This window comes from Lynx canadensis, chromosome F2 (genome assembly GCF_007474595.2).
Source record: "Lynx canadensis isolate LIC74 chromosome F2, mLynCan4.pri.v2, whole genome shotgun sequence".
NCBI classification, from domain to species: Eukaryota; Metazoa; Chordata; class Mammalia; order Carnivora; family Felidae; genus Lynx; species Lynx canadensis.
The window spans coordinates 35,339,627-35,353,431 of record NC_044320.2 but is presented as its reverse complement, the minus strand read 5'-3'; the positions used below and the strand labels follow the sequence as shown (position 1 = coordinate 35,353,431).

The 13,805-nt window shown below is 43.4% G+C and overlaps 1 protein-coding gene across 2 annotated transcripts in view; it reads right to left on the bottom strand.

The window, feature by feature from the left end:
- The window catches only part of NCALD (neurocalcin delta), a 401,347-nt gene extending 397,361 nt beyond the window's left edge, over positions 1 to 3,986 (bottom strand). For both annotated transcript variants that reach the window (XM_030303777.1, XM_030303776.1), the window contains exon 1: positions 3,903 to 3,986. The gene's annotated coding sequence lies outside the window, so the exon portion shown is untranslated. The remainder of the gene's footprint in view (positions 1 to 3,902) is intronic.
- Between the last annotated feature and the right edge of the window lie 9,819 nt (positions 3,987 to 13,805).

Below are 13,805 nucleotides of genomic sequence, written 5' to 3'. Positions count from 1 at the left end.
CCACTGACAAATGAATGGATCAATAAAATGTGGTCTATCTATACAGTGGAGTATTATGCAGCCCTAAAAAGGAAAGAAATTTGGACACATGATGCGACATGGATGAGCCTCCAAGACATTATGCTAAGTGACATAAACCAGTCACAAAATGACAAATACTGTATGATTCCACTTAACATAAGGTACCTAAGGTCATCAAATGCATATAGACAGAAAGAATGAATGGTGGTTGCCAGGAGCTGGGGGGAGGGTTGGGGGCGGAGCGAGTTTTTATATAATGGGTTTAGAGTTTCAGTTTGGAAAGATGAAAAAGTTCTGGAGATGAATGGTGGTGACAGTTGCACAAGAATATGAATGTACTTGATGCCACAGAACTTTACACTTAAAAATGGTTAAAATGGTAAATGTTGTGTTATTTATATTTAACCACAATAAAAAAAAATAACATTCAAGAAATGCTTATCGCTTGCCTATCACACAAAACACTGTACTGGGGACATGTCAGCAAAACACACTGGAAGGTCACTGTCCCCACCAAGGGGGCTCTGCTCCTGCACCTCCTCCCACATGGTCCTCCTTCCAATGAGTCTGTCCCCTAATGACGTCTTGCAATTTCATGTTGAAATCTGAACTTCTTAAAGGTAGGAGACTAGATCTTATTCATCACATATCACTGGTACTTAACACAGTGTTGAACATGTGGAAACTACCAAAAGATATTGGTTGAAAATGTGAGTAAAAATCCAGCCAAAGTAGTGTATGTCTTCCTTTTCCTCCTATCTTCTAGCCAGCCAGCCAATACCTAACATTTCTTGCAGTTAGCTATATTTTCAGAAATAAGAGGACAGAGCTTTTTACTAACCTCACTTCAAATTGTTCTGCTAATGGAACGCCTGGCTGGCTCAGTCAGTGGAGCATGAGACTCTCAACCTCAGGGTCGTGAGTTCAAGCCCCACGTTGGACATGGAACCTACTTAAAAAAAAAATTGTTCTGTTCACAATTCTAAGTGTAGAATAATTATACTAAGTGTAGAAATTGTGGGTTGCAAGTCAGAACTCAACTGGTTACTAGCCATGTGTCCTTGTGCAAGTTACTGAGTGTCCCTAAACTTGTTTCCCTCATCTATACTAACAGCACTATAGTGGACATCTGTTGCTTTGCAATCCAACATCCATTGGCCCATCTTCTGGTGACAGTATAACAACGTATTCTAACAACGTTCTTCTGGAAAATGACCCTGCTCCTACTCCTTAGCCTATGGCTCAAAGATAAAACCTGTGACCAAGCCCAAGCTCTACTAGTATATGGCCCTCCAGCCACAAGAAGAGGCACTGGATCCTATCAAAGCCAATAAAGTCACAGCTAGTCATTGCAAGCGATGCTGGAATAGAGACTCTCACTTTCTAGCTGGATTTAAGCCCACAATGGTTTAAATGGAGCCTAAAAATGGTGCCAACTTCAAAAAACAAATCAAGAAATGGAGAGAGAGAGACACCAGGTCCTGGTAATGATGCTTAAACCCTGGATTAAGCCATACCTGAAGTATATTTCTCTGGACTGAAGAGTTAGAAGAGACAAAATAACGTTCCTTTTTTTTTTTTTTTTTAAAGTTGTTTGACACTTGGAACAGAATTGAGTCCTAATTAAAATAAGTATCTCCTGAAAAATTATTACAAAGTTTAAATGGGATCCTCACGTACATACATAGTACACACTTGATAAATGGAAGCTACTAATATTAACTATAGTGATAGTTTATGGTAATGGTAGAAATTTCCTGGCTTCTTCTAAGGATGACTTTTTAAATTGGTGCGCTCTGTCCCTGACGTCTGCCTTCATTATCCTTCAATGATACTCTCTTTCACGGTGACACAGATAGAGGGGTGGTAAGGACAAAGATTATATGCCACCACTGTCTAATCCCACACCCCAACAGACACCACTAATTGATCACAGCACTCTTTCCTGCCGAGCCTGGATTCAGCCTTGGATTCCTATTCAGCCCGGGTCTCTAGGCAGCCACTATCAATCAATCAAAGATGATATGAGAGGGGCGCCTGGGTGGCTCAGTCAGTTAAGGGTCCGACTTCAGCTCAGGCCACGATCTCGCAGTCCGTGAGTTCGAGCCCCACGTCGGGCTCTGGGCTGATGGCTCAGAGCCTGCAGCCTGCTTCCCATTCTGTGTCTCCCTCTCTCTCTGCTCCTCCCCCGTTCATGCTCTGTCTCTCTGTCTCAAAAATAAATAAACGTTAAAAAAAAGATTTTTTTAAAAAAGATGATATGAGAAATGAAACCTATGGTCTCAGCTCCAGAACAGCAGTTGACAACGTTTTTCTATAAACCACTAGGTAGTAATTATTTTAGGCATGGTCTCTGTTGCATATTCTTCTCTGTATTTTGATTTGTTTACAGCCCTTTAAAAATGTAAACAAGCATTCTTGATTCCTCAGCTATACAACCCCCCCACACCCGTTCTGGAGCCTAGAAATCAGACTCAGGCTGTCCCAGACAACTGGGAACCACCTTAGCTCCCTCTGCATGGATCCCGGGAACCCGGTAATGGAACGCTTGGAAATGCTGCCTCAGTCAGAAATGCACCCACAGAACATACTGAATCACCTGAAATGTAACAGAGGAACTCTGCTCTCTTCATACCAATCCCAGGACAAGCCGAAATCCACACTCCAGGGGAAGCCACAATCCCAGGAAGAGCTACAAAGTCCATGCATGTGGTAACATTCACCTCTGCCTCCAGAACCATTCACTGCAGGACCTCTTCAAAGGGCTAGACCTCTATCCGTCACAGCCAAATGTGAGATCCCCCACCTTTTTACGAGTAAAGGGAAGAGTTCAAATCACTACATCTCTCCATTATTAGTCTGACCCTTTATAATTTAAACAAATACCTCTGAAATGGTGACAAGATAGCATGCCACACTGCTTTTGACCAACATCTGATTCCTTAGTTATTTCCCAACGTTTTTTATTGTACAGTACTATACTAAAGATTGTGTTGTCTTTCTATTATTCTCCATGTTTGTTTCTGGCTTTAGTGAGAAGAATTAAACGTTGTTTGACCTGCATTTATTTATTCATTCAACAAACATTTTCTGAGGCCCACAATCCACCCCTCAAGGCACCTGCAGGTAGGGAAGACTGATTGATGTGTAGATGATGATGCAGGCCGCCAAGCTAGGGCAGCACAATTAGGTGGGAACGTGGGGGTGGGGGGCAAGAGGTCTGCTGGTAGGCAGTAGGGAAAAATTCACAGGAGTTGCCCAGATGAGGAAGGGTGAGCTCAGCTCAGTGTTGAGCTGAAGCTACACGAGGAGAGGCTTGGGAGATGAGGCTGGTGAGGAAACAAGAGTGAGGTCATGAAATTCCCTGGAGCCCGAACTCTACCCCAAAAGCCACAGAAAACCTCTGAAGGAAATTAAGCAGAATGACTGGAGTCAGATTTTTGCTTTCAAAACGAGCATTCTAGTTGCAGTTCGGAGAATGGACTGGGGCAGGCGCGTCCTGATGCAGAGCAAGGAGCTGGTGTGAAGGCCACTGGAGCAATTCAGGCAAGAGATAAGGTCGTCAACTAAATCAGTGGCAGCAGGAAGAGGGAAAAGGGGGCTTAACAACAACAACAAACGTCGAGAGCTCACATTTATGCCGCACTTACTAATGACAAAGCACTGTGTGAAGTGCTTTCCGTGTATTAATTCATTTTATCTGCCCAACGAACCAGAGATAGGTCGGCTACCTCTTATCAACCTCAAGCCACAGATCAGGAAACACAGAGAAGTAAGGAGCCCAGGGTCTGGGAGCTACTCGTGTCCCAGCCAGAACTCAGAGCCTGCAGTTGGGCGGCACAGCCCATGCTCCTCACAGCCCATTCACCTGGCACACTTACAGAGAGCGGGTCCTCAGGACTGCTGCTGACTAGCTGAAACGGGGGAGACTCCGGGGCAATTTCCAGGGGTCTAGCTGGGGCACCAGAACACTTGGGTTTCAGCTTCTCGAGCCTCCTCCTCTGACGGAAGCCCCTCCCCAGATCTGTACTCAGCTCCCAATGGTGCCCCTCCCATACGCCCACACTCCCATCACACCACCCCCTCCTCCTCTGCCGCCCCTGCGTCCTGCATTTGACCCTCAAACATAGGCGTCTCCCAGGCCGAGGTAAAGACCCACAGGCATTGCCAATTAGGTCTGAGAAGCCTAGACCGAGAATCCTGCTCTTGGTAATACAGCTGCTTAAGTCTGTTATTTTCAAGTCAGACAAAGCTGGGAAAACTTTGAGCAAGCGTGTGTGGTTTCCTTCTCAGCAAGCGAGACCTTGGCAGCCCTACGTCTGTGTTTCACACCAGTTGCCCTGCGAACAGAACGCGTACCAGCATTTGGGGCCAGCGTTTAACAACAGAGGCACGCTTGACCGGCCTGACCTGCAGCCTCAGACCCTCAGGAAGAAAGTGGCCCTGGCGGGGAGGTCTTCAGAGAGCCAAAAGGCTTTCTTTCTCTGGGCTTAAAGCAAGCATCTGCAGCAAGAAACTTGTGCATTTCCTGCGGACAGGGAGACCTCCTGCCCCTCCCGGGCTGATACAACCCACTTTGCACATCCTGCTTCTCTGGAAGCTAAAAATAAATCGGTATGCACTGAAAAACACTCAAACACATCTCCCCAGCACACCCCTTCCCGAGTCCCCGAGGGCAAGAGTCGCAAATCTTTCAGGTCGGAGTCCCAAACGCATGCTACTTCCTCCTCTGGGTTCAACTACCGCCTTCGGTGGCTCCCCAAGCCCCCTCCCCAGGTCCCCACATCACACACACGCCTCCTGTAGACTCTCAGGGCGGACTCTGCGGCCCCGGGAACCAGCGAGTGCCGTCGACCCCAACCCCCGCCCTGAAAGGTTGCTCCAGAAGTCCCCGGGGCCACCAGGCGCACGAACGCCCCCTTCCGACCTAGTGCGCCCCCATACTGCCTGCCCCGCGCGCCTCAGCGCGTCCGTCCGCAAAGTTGCTCTCCCCTTTCCGGCCACCCAGGGTCTTTGGCTTTGTTTTATTTTCCCTCCGAGGCACTGAGGGCAGGACAGGGGAACTGACCGGGTGAGCTGCACCGGGAATGGCTGCAGGGACCAGGTCCTCAGGACCGCGCGCTCCTCGCGCCCACCCCTGTGCCGCCGGGTTCCGAGCACGCGGGTCCCCACAGCAGCCGCTCCCGGCGCCGCCGGCCCCCGCACACCCCGCCCCGCCTGCAACTCCGATGTGCCCAGGCTCCAGAGAATCGGAGGGAAGGCACAGCGACTCACCGCTTTGGCCGCTCCCGGCGTCTGTGTCGCCGCCAGAGAGGCGGCGGCGGCGGCAGCGCCTTCCCTCCGCCCGCCTCCCCCTGGACAGTACCGCCGCCCGCCGCGCCCCCCTCCCCTGCCTCGCCGCGTGTCTCCCTCCCCGCCGCAGCCGACGCCCCCTCCCCACTGCGGCCCCGCAGGCGGCCTCTCCCGGGTGGGCTGGACTGCGGGGATGCAAGGGGGCCGAGCCGAGGCGCGCGGTTTGCAGGTGCAGTGGACGCCCCACCTGCCACCGGGGTGCGGCCGCGGGCATTATCCCCGCAGTGACCGCCCAGTCTCAGCCCGCGGCCCAGGCTTCTAGCTAGGCTGCACTCGCACTTTCCAAGGGGTGCCGTTTGTTTGCCTGTTGGGGTCCTGGGAGGGGAGATTCAACCTACAGCACTTTCTAGTAGGCTTTAAGGAGAGACTTGGATTCCTGATTCGAAGCAGTGAAGTTCAAGAGAACCTTGAAGGACAGGCCTGCAAGGTAGGAGGGGACTGCTCGTGCCTAACACATGTTTTCTCTACCTAGAGCCTTCTGTGAATCCTCTAGGGGAAGGACCTCTGGGGGGAGGAAGGGGGGTGGGGAGAGAGGAGCTCTCCCCATCCCCCACACCGCACCCCGACCCCATCTCCCACTGCAGAATGCCTTCAAAGCTTCCATCTGAACTGGAGATGATAAGAAACAAAAGTCTTGTCACTTCAGTAAGTCTTTATCAATGGCTGCCAGCGCGTGTTCCTGTCTTGCCGTTTTGACCACTCATGGCCTCACAAACCCGTTAACTTGTCAGCCCCAGTGACATTGCCAGGACCCACAGAAGGTCTCCATAACAACTCAAATTCATTGATTAAAAATCTTGCTGTTTTAAAAAATAACAGAGAGGCCCCACTGTAAAGGCATCATGACTTGTCCATGCTTGGTGTAATGATTACAAAATCTTTTAATATGACTAGTTATAAAAATGACAGTTATGTTGAGGTCCAATCAGCCACCCACTCGGCTTTGAAAATCAAGTAAAACATTCACCTAACCAAAACCATCCTTTTAGTTTTGCCTTTAATTTCCACATCATTAACTCACTGAGGCAATGGTTGAAAAATAAAAGTTATCTGAAAGGCCATTAAACCTTTACTGGATACTAAAATCTTTTCCTTGAGTTGAATTAGCAGATTAGCCCAGTGGCTCGCTTCCCTAGATATAAATTGCAATCTCCTAGGAAGTAGGATTTTTTGTTTGGGTTTTTACTGTTAGGCCTGTGCCTGCACCCCCCACCCTTGCCCTGAAGGTTCTGATTTAACCTGTCAGGGGTGCACCTTTACATAGGGATTTTTTACTTTGGCCCCAGGAGATTCTGACGTGCTACCAAGGTTAGAAACCCCAGGATTCGCCAGTCATCAAATAGGGCCTGAGGGAATGGGATGCAAAATAAGAAAATTGTGATGCAGGGAAAGGTGTGAGCTGGCAGTGTAAACTCAGATGTCCCTAAGGGACTAAAAAGAAGTGACAACGAAATGATGCAGACTGGGTGTACAGGGGCAAACTAGGAAGGGCATCATGCCCTAAAGAGGGTAGTGTCATTTTTCCACGTGGGAAATGTCGGTCCAGGGTGACCATCAAGTCAGATCTATGTTCTCACTCTGTTTTGTTTTGTTCTCTGGAGAAGCCAGAAATCCACATTTAATGTGAACTCTTCTAGCTGTGAAATGTTGGTAACTAAGCTTGAAAATCTTTTAAATGTGCTAGGGGCCAAGAAAGAAGAGTTTGTAGGCCATGAGAGGTCCCCAGGTCATCAGCTGTTAGGTGCTCCTTGCTTACAGACTGCCAGAAGAACACTGGTTGGTCCAAGACAATAGTAGGAAGGTGGAAGTGCTCGGGGACAACGGTGTCTCTGAGATGGTGACTTAAAAACCCACTTTATTTTTCAATTTTGCTTTAATGATCTCTGCATTTTAAAAGCTTTTAGGAGATATGATTTGTAGCAGACAATTCACCCATTTAATAAAGATACTCCGCATTTAGTATAGTCCGCAGTTGTACAACTATTGACCACAATTTTAGAACGGATTTTGATCACCCCAAAAAGAAACGCTGTACCTATTAGCACGCATTCTCTTCGTTCTCCCCAGCCCCAGCCACTGGCAACTGCTAATCTACTTTCTACCTTTACAGATTTGCCTGTTGTGACTGGTTTCTTTCACTTAACATAATGTTTTCAAGGTTCGTCCATGTCATCAATACTTCATTCCTTTTTGTGAACAAATATCGCATGGTAGGGAAATAGTATCATATTTTGTTTATCCATTTATCGGTTGATGGACATATGGGTGGTTTCCGCTTTTTGCCAGTTGTGAATAATGCTGCTATGCATATTCATAGATTTTTTTATGTAGATGTATGTTTTTATTTCTCTGGATTCTATATCTAGACTGGAATTGCTGGGTCACGTGGTAACTCTATGTTTAACCTTTTAAGGAACTGCCACTTTGTTTCCCAAAGTAGCAGCACCATTTTATGTTCTCACCAGCCATGAATGACGGTTCCAATTTATCCACATCCTTGTTAGGACTTGATATTGGCCATTTTTTTAAGTGATACCATCCTAGTGGGTGTGAAGTGATATCTCATTGTAGTGTTTTGATTTGCATTTTACTAGTGGCTAATGATGTCTTTCAAAGGTCCAAGTACAGTGAAATTCACTTTTTTTTAAATATTATTTTTTATTTTTTTAAATTTACATCCAAATTAGTTAGCATATAGTGAAAAAATGATTTCAGGAGTAGATTCCTTAATGCCCCTTAACCATTTAGCCCATCCCCCCTCCAACAACCCCTCCAGAAACCCTCAGTTTGTTCTCCATATTTATGAGTCTCTTATGTTTTGTCCCCCTCCCTGTTTTTATATTATTTTTGTTTCCCTTCCATTATGTTCATCTGTTTTGTCTCCTAACGTCCTCATGAGTGGAGTCATATGACTTTTGTCTTTCTCTGACTGACTAAACTTCACTTAGCATAATACCCTCCAGTTTCAGCCATGTAGTTGCAAATGGCAAGATTTCATTCTTTTTGATTGCCGAGTAATACTCCATTGTATATATATACCACATCTTCTTTATCTATTCATCCATCAATGGACATTTGGGCTCTTTACATACATTGGCTATTGCCGATAGTGCTGCTATAAACATGGGGGTGCATGTGTCCCTTCAAAACACCACACCTGTATCCCGTGGATAAACGCCTAGTAGTGCAATTGCTGGGTCGATTTTTAGTTTTTTGAGAAACCTCCATACTGTTTTCCAGAGTGGCTGCACCAGCTTGCATTGCCACCAACAATGCAAAAGAGATCCTCTTTCTCCACATCCTCGCCAACATCTGTTGTTGCCTGAGTTGTTAATGTTAGCCATTCTGACAGGTGTAAAATGGTATCTCATTGTGGTTTTGATTTGTATTTCCCTGATGATGAATGATGTTGAGCAATTTTTCATGTGTTGGTTGGCTATCTGGATGTCTTCTTTGGAGAGGTGTCTATTCATGTCTTTTGCCCATTTCTTCACTGGATTATTTGTTTTTTGGGTGTTGAGTTTGCTCAGTTCTTTATAGACTTTGGATACTAACCCTTTATCTGTTATGTCGTTTACAAATATCTTCTCCCATTCTGTTGGTTGCCTTTTAGTTTTGCTGATAGTTTCCTTTGCTTTGCAGAAGCTTTTTATTTTGATGAGGTCCCAGTAGTTCGTTTGTGCTTTTGTTTCCCTTGCCTCCAGAGACATGTTGAGTAAAAAGTTGCTGCGGCGAGATCAAAGAGGTTTTTGCCTGCTTTCTCCTCAAGCTTCCTGTCTTACATTTAGGTCTTTCATCCATTTTGAGTTTATTTTTGTGTATGGTATAAGAAAGTGGTCCAGGTTCATTCTTCTGCATGTCGCTGTCCAGTTTTCCCAGCACCACTTGCTGAAGAGACTATCTTGATTCCACTGGATATTCTTTCGTGCTTTGTCAAAGATTAGTTGGCCATACGTTTGTGGGTCCATTTCTGGGTTCTCTATTCTGTTCCATTGATCTGAGTGTCTGTCCTTGTGCCAGTACCATACTGTCTTGATGATTACAGCTTTGTAGTAGAGCTTGAAGTCTGGGATTGTGACGTTTCCTGCTTTGGCTTTCTTTTTCAAGATTGCTTTGGCTATTCAGGGTCTTTCCTGGTTCCATACAAATTTTAGGATTGTTTGTTCTAGCTCTGTGCAGGATGCTGGTGTTATTTTGATAGGGATTGCATTGAATATGTAGATTGCTTTGGGTAGTATCGACATTGTAACAATGTTTGTTCTTCCAATCCAGGAACATGGAATATTTTTTCCATTTTTTTGTGTCTTCTTCAATTTCTTTCATAAGCTTTCTATGGTTTTCAGTGTATAGATTTTTCACCTCTTTGGTTAGATTTATTCCTAGGTATTTTATGGGTTTTGGTGCAATTGTAAATGGGATCAATTCCTTGATTTCTCTTTCTGTTGCTTCATTGTTGGTGTATAAGAATGCAACCGATTTCTGTGCATTGATTTTATATCCTGCGACTTTGCTGAATTCATGAATCAATTCTAGTGGGTTTTTTGGTGGAATATATTGGGGTTTTCCATATAGAGTATCATGTCATCTGTGAAGAGTGAAAGTTTGACCTCCTCCTGGCCGATTTGGATGCCTTTTATTTCTTTGTGTTGTCTGATTGCAGAGGCTAAGACTTCCAATACTATGTTGAATGACATTGGGGAGAGTGGACATCTCTGTCTTGTTCCTGACCTTAGGGAGAAAGCTCTCAGTTTTTCCCATTGAGGATGATATTAGCATTGGGTCATTCATATATGGCTTTTATGATCTCAAGGTATGCTCCTTCTATCCCTACTTTCTAAAGGGTTTTTATCAAAAAAGGATGCTGTATTCTCAAATGCTTTATCTGCATCTATTGAGAGGATCATATGGTTCTTGTCCTTTCTTTTATTGATGTGATGAATCATGTAAATTGTTTTGCGGATATTGAACCAGCCCTGCCTCCCAGGTGTAAATCCCACTTGGTCGTAGTGAATAATTTTTTTAATGTATTGTTGGATCCAGTTGGCTAATATCTTGTTGAGGATTTTTGCATCCATGTTCATCAGGGAAACTGGTCTATAGTTCTCCTTTTTAGTGGGGTCTTTGTCTGGTTTTGGAATCAAGGTAATGCTGGCTTCATAGAAAGAGTTTGGAAGTTTTCCTTCCATTCCTATTTCTTGGAACAGCTTCAAGAAAATAGGTGTTAACTCTTCCTTAAATGTTTGGTAGAATTCCCCTAGAAAGCCATCTGGCCCTAGACTCTTGTTTCTTGGGAGATTTTTGATTACTAATTCGATTTCCTTATTGTTCATGAGTCTGTTCAAATTTTCTATTTCTTCCTGTTTCAGTTTTGGTAGTTTATATGTTTCTAGGAATTTGTTCATTTCTTCCAGGTTGCCCATTTTATTGGTGTATAATTCCTCATAATATTCTCTTAGTATAGTTTGTATTTCTGCAGTGTTGTTGTGATCTCTCCTCTTTCATTCTTTTTTTTTTTTTTTTAATTTTTTTTTTCAACGTTTATTTATTTTTGGGACAGAGAGAGACAGAGCATGAATGGGGGAGGGGCAGAGAGAGAGGGAGACACAGAATCGGAAACAGGCTCCAGGCTCTGAGCCATCAGCCCAGAGCCTGACACGGGGCTCGAACTCACAGACCGCGAGATAGTGACCTGGCTGAAGTCGGACGCTTAACCGACTGCGCCACCCAGGCGCCCCTCTCCTCTTTCATTCTTGATTTTATTTATTTGGGTCCTTTCCTTTTTCTTTTTGATCCAACTGGCGAGGGGTTTATCCATTTTGTTAATTCTTTCAAAGAACCAGCTTCTGGTTTCATTGATCTGTTCCACTGTTTTTGTTTGTTTGTTTGTTTGTTTGTTTCATTAGCATTAATTTCTGCTCTAATCTTTATTATTTCCTGTCTTCTGCTGTTTTGGGGTTTTATTTCTTGTTCTTTTTCCAGCTTCTTAAGGCGTAAGGTTAGGTTGTGTATCTGAGATCTTTCTTCCTTCTTTAGGAAGGCCTGGATTGCTATATACTTTCCTCTTATGACTGCCTTTGCTGTGTCCCAGAGGTTTTGGGTTGTGGTGTTATCATTGTCATTGGCTTCCATGTGCTTTTTAATTTCCTCTTTAACTTCTTGGTTGGCCCGTTCATTCTTTAGTAGGATGTGCTTTAGTCTCCAAGTATTTGTTATCTTTCCAATTTTCTTTCTTGTGGTTGATTTTGAGTTTCATAGCGTTTTGGTCTGAAAATATGCAAGGTATGATCTCGATCTTTTTGTACTTGTTGAGGGCTGATTTGTGTCCCAGTATGTGATCTGTTCTGGAGAATGTTCCATGTGCACTCGAGAAGAATGTGTATCCTGCTGCTTTAGGATGAAATGTTCTGAATACATCTGTAAGTCCATCTGGTCCAGTGTGTCATTCAAAGCCATTGTTTCCTTGTTGATTTTCTGTTTAGATGGTCTGTCCATTGCTGTAAGTGGGGTGTTGAAGTCCCCTACTATTATGGTATTACTATCAATGAGGAGTTTCTTTATGTTTGTGATTAATTGATTTATATCTTTGGGTCCTCTCACGTTTGGAGCATAAATGTTTACGATTGTTAGGTCTTCTTGGTGGATAGACCCCTTAATTAGTATAATTATGATACTAGTGCCTTTCTTCATCTCTTGTTACAGGCTTTATTTTAAAGTCTAGATTGTCTGATGTAAGTATGGCTACTCCTGCTTTCTTTTGTTGACCATTAGCATGATAGATGGTTCTCCATCCCCTTATTTTCAATCTGAAGGTGTCTTTAGGTCTAAAGTGGGTCTCTTGTACACAGCATATAGATGGATCTTGGTTTCTTATCCATTCTGTTACCCTATGTCTTTCGATTGGAGCATTTAGTCCATTGATATTTAGAGTGAGTACTGAAAGATATGAATTTATTGCCATTATGTTGCTTGTAGAGTTGGGGTTTATTGTGGTGTTCTCTGGTCCTTTCTAGTCTTTGTTGCTTTTGGTCATTTTTTGTTTTTGTTTTTATCTTTTCTCCCCTCAGCAAGTCCTCCTTAAAATTTCTTGCAGGGCTGGTTTAGTGGTCACAAACTCCTTTAATTTTTGTTTGTGTGGGCAACTTTTAATCTCTCTTTCTATTTTGAATGAGAGGCTTGCTGGATAAAGAATTCTTGGCTGCTTATTTTTCTGATTCAGCTCATTGAATATATCCTGCCACTACTTTCTGGCCTGCCAAGTTTCTGTGGATAGGTCTGCTGCAAATCTGATCTGTCTTCCCTTGTATGTTAGGGTCTTTTTTTCCCTTGCTGCTCTCATGATTCTCTCCTTGCCTGAGTATTTTGTGAATTTGACTATGATATGACTTGTTGATGGTCAGTTTTTGTTGAATCTAATGGGGGTCCTCTGTGCTTCCTGGATTTTGATGTCTCTTTCTTTCCCCAGGTTAGGAAAGTTTTCCACTGTGATTTGCTCACATAACCCTTCTACCCCTAATTCTCTCTCTTCCTCTTCTGGGACCCCTATGATTCTGATGTTGTTCCTTTGTAATGAGTCACTGATTTCTCTAAGTTTTCAATCGTGTTCTTTTGCGTTCATCTCCCTCTTTTTTTTTCTGCTTCGTTATTGTCTATAAGTTTGTCCTCTATATCACTGATTCTCTGTTCTGCCTCATCCAAACTTGCTGCCGTGGCATCTATTCGAGATTACAGCTCAGTTATAGCATTTTTAATTTCATTCTGGCTATTTTTTACTTCTTTTATCTCTGCAGAAAGGGATTCTAATCTATTTTCGACTCCAGCTAATATTCTTATTATCGTGATTCTAAATTCTGGTTCAGACATTTTGCTTGTATCTGTGTTGGTTAAATCCCTCTTGTTTCTTTGTGCTCTTTCTTTTGGGGTAAATGCCTTCATTTTGTCATTTTGAAGGGAGAAAAGGAATTAATGAGGTAGAAAAATTTAAATTAAAAAAATTAAAATTAAAAAAATATTAAAATTAAAAATTAAACACACACACACACACACACACACAAATCGAATTGATGATGCTAGATCCTAGGTGTGTTTTGGTCTGGGTGTTGAAAGTGGTTTGACAGATTAGAGAAAAAGGGGGGGGGGGGAGAAAAAAGGAAATTGTTTGAGAATTTGAAAAAATGAATACACTGAAGCAGACTAAAATAAGATGCTGGGTGTAAAATAGAATTTGAAAAAAATATATACAAAAGTAAAGAATATAGTAGAAAAAAATTAAAGAAAAATATTTTTAATAAAAATTAAAAATAAATATGATTTTTTTTCTTTTTCTTTATTTGAGAATAAAGAAAAAACACGAAAAAGAGAAAAAAGATAAAAAAAGAAATCATTTGAAAATTTGAAAAAGTTGGGGCGCCTGGGTGGCGCAGTCGGTTAAGCGT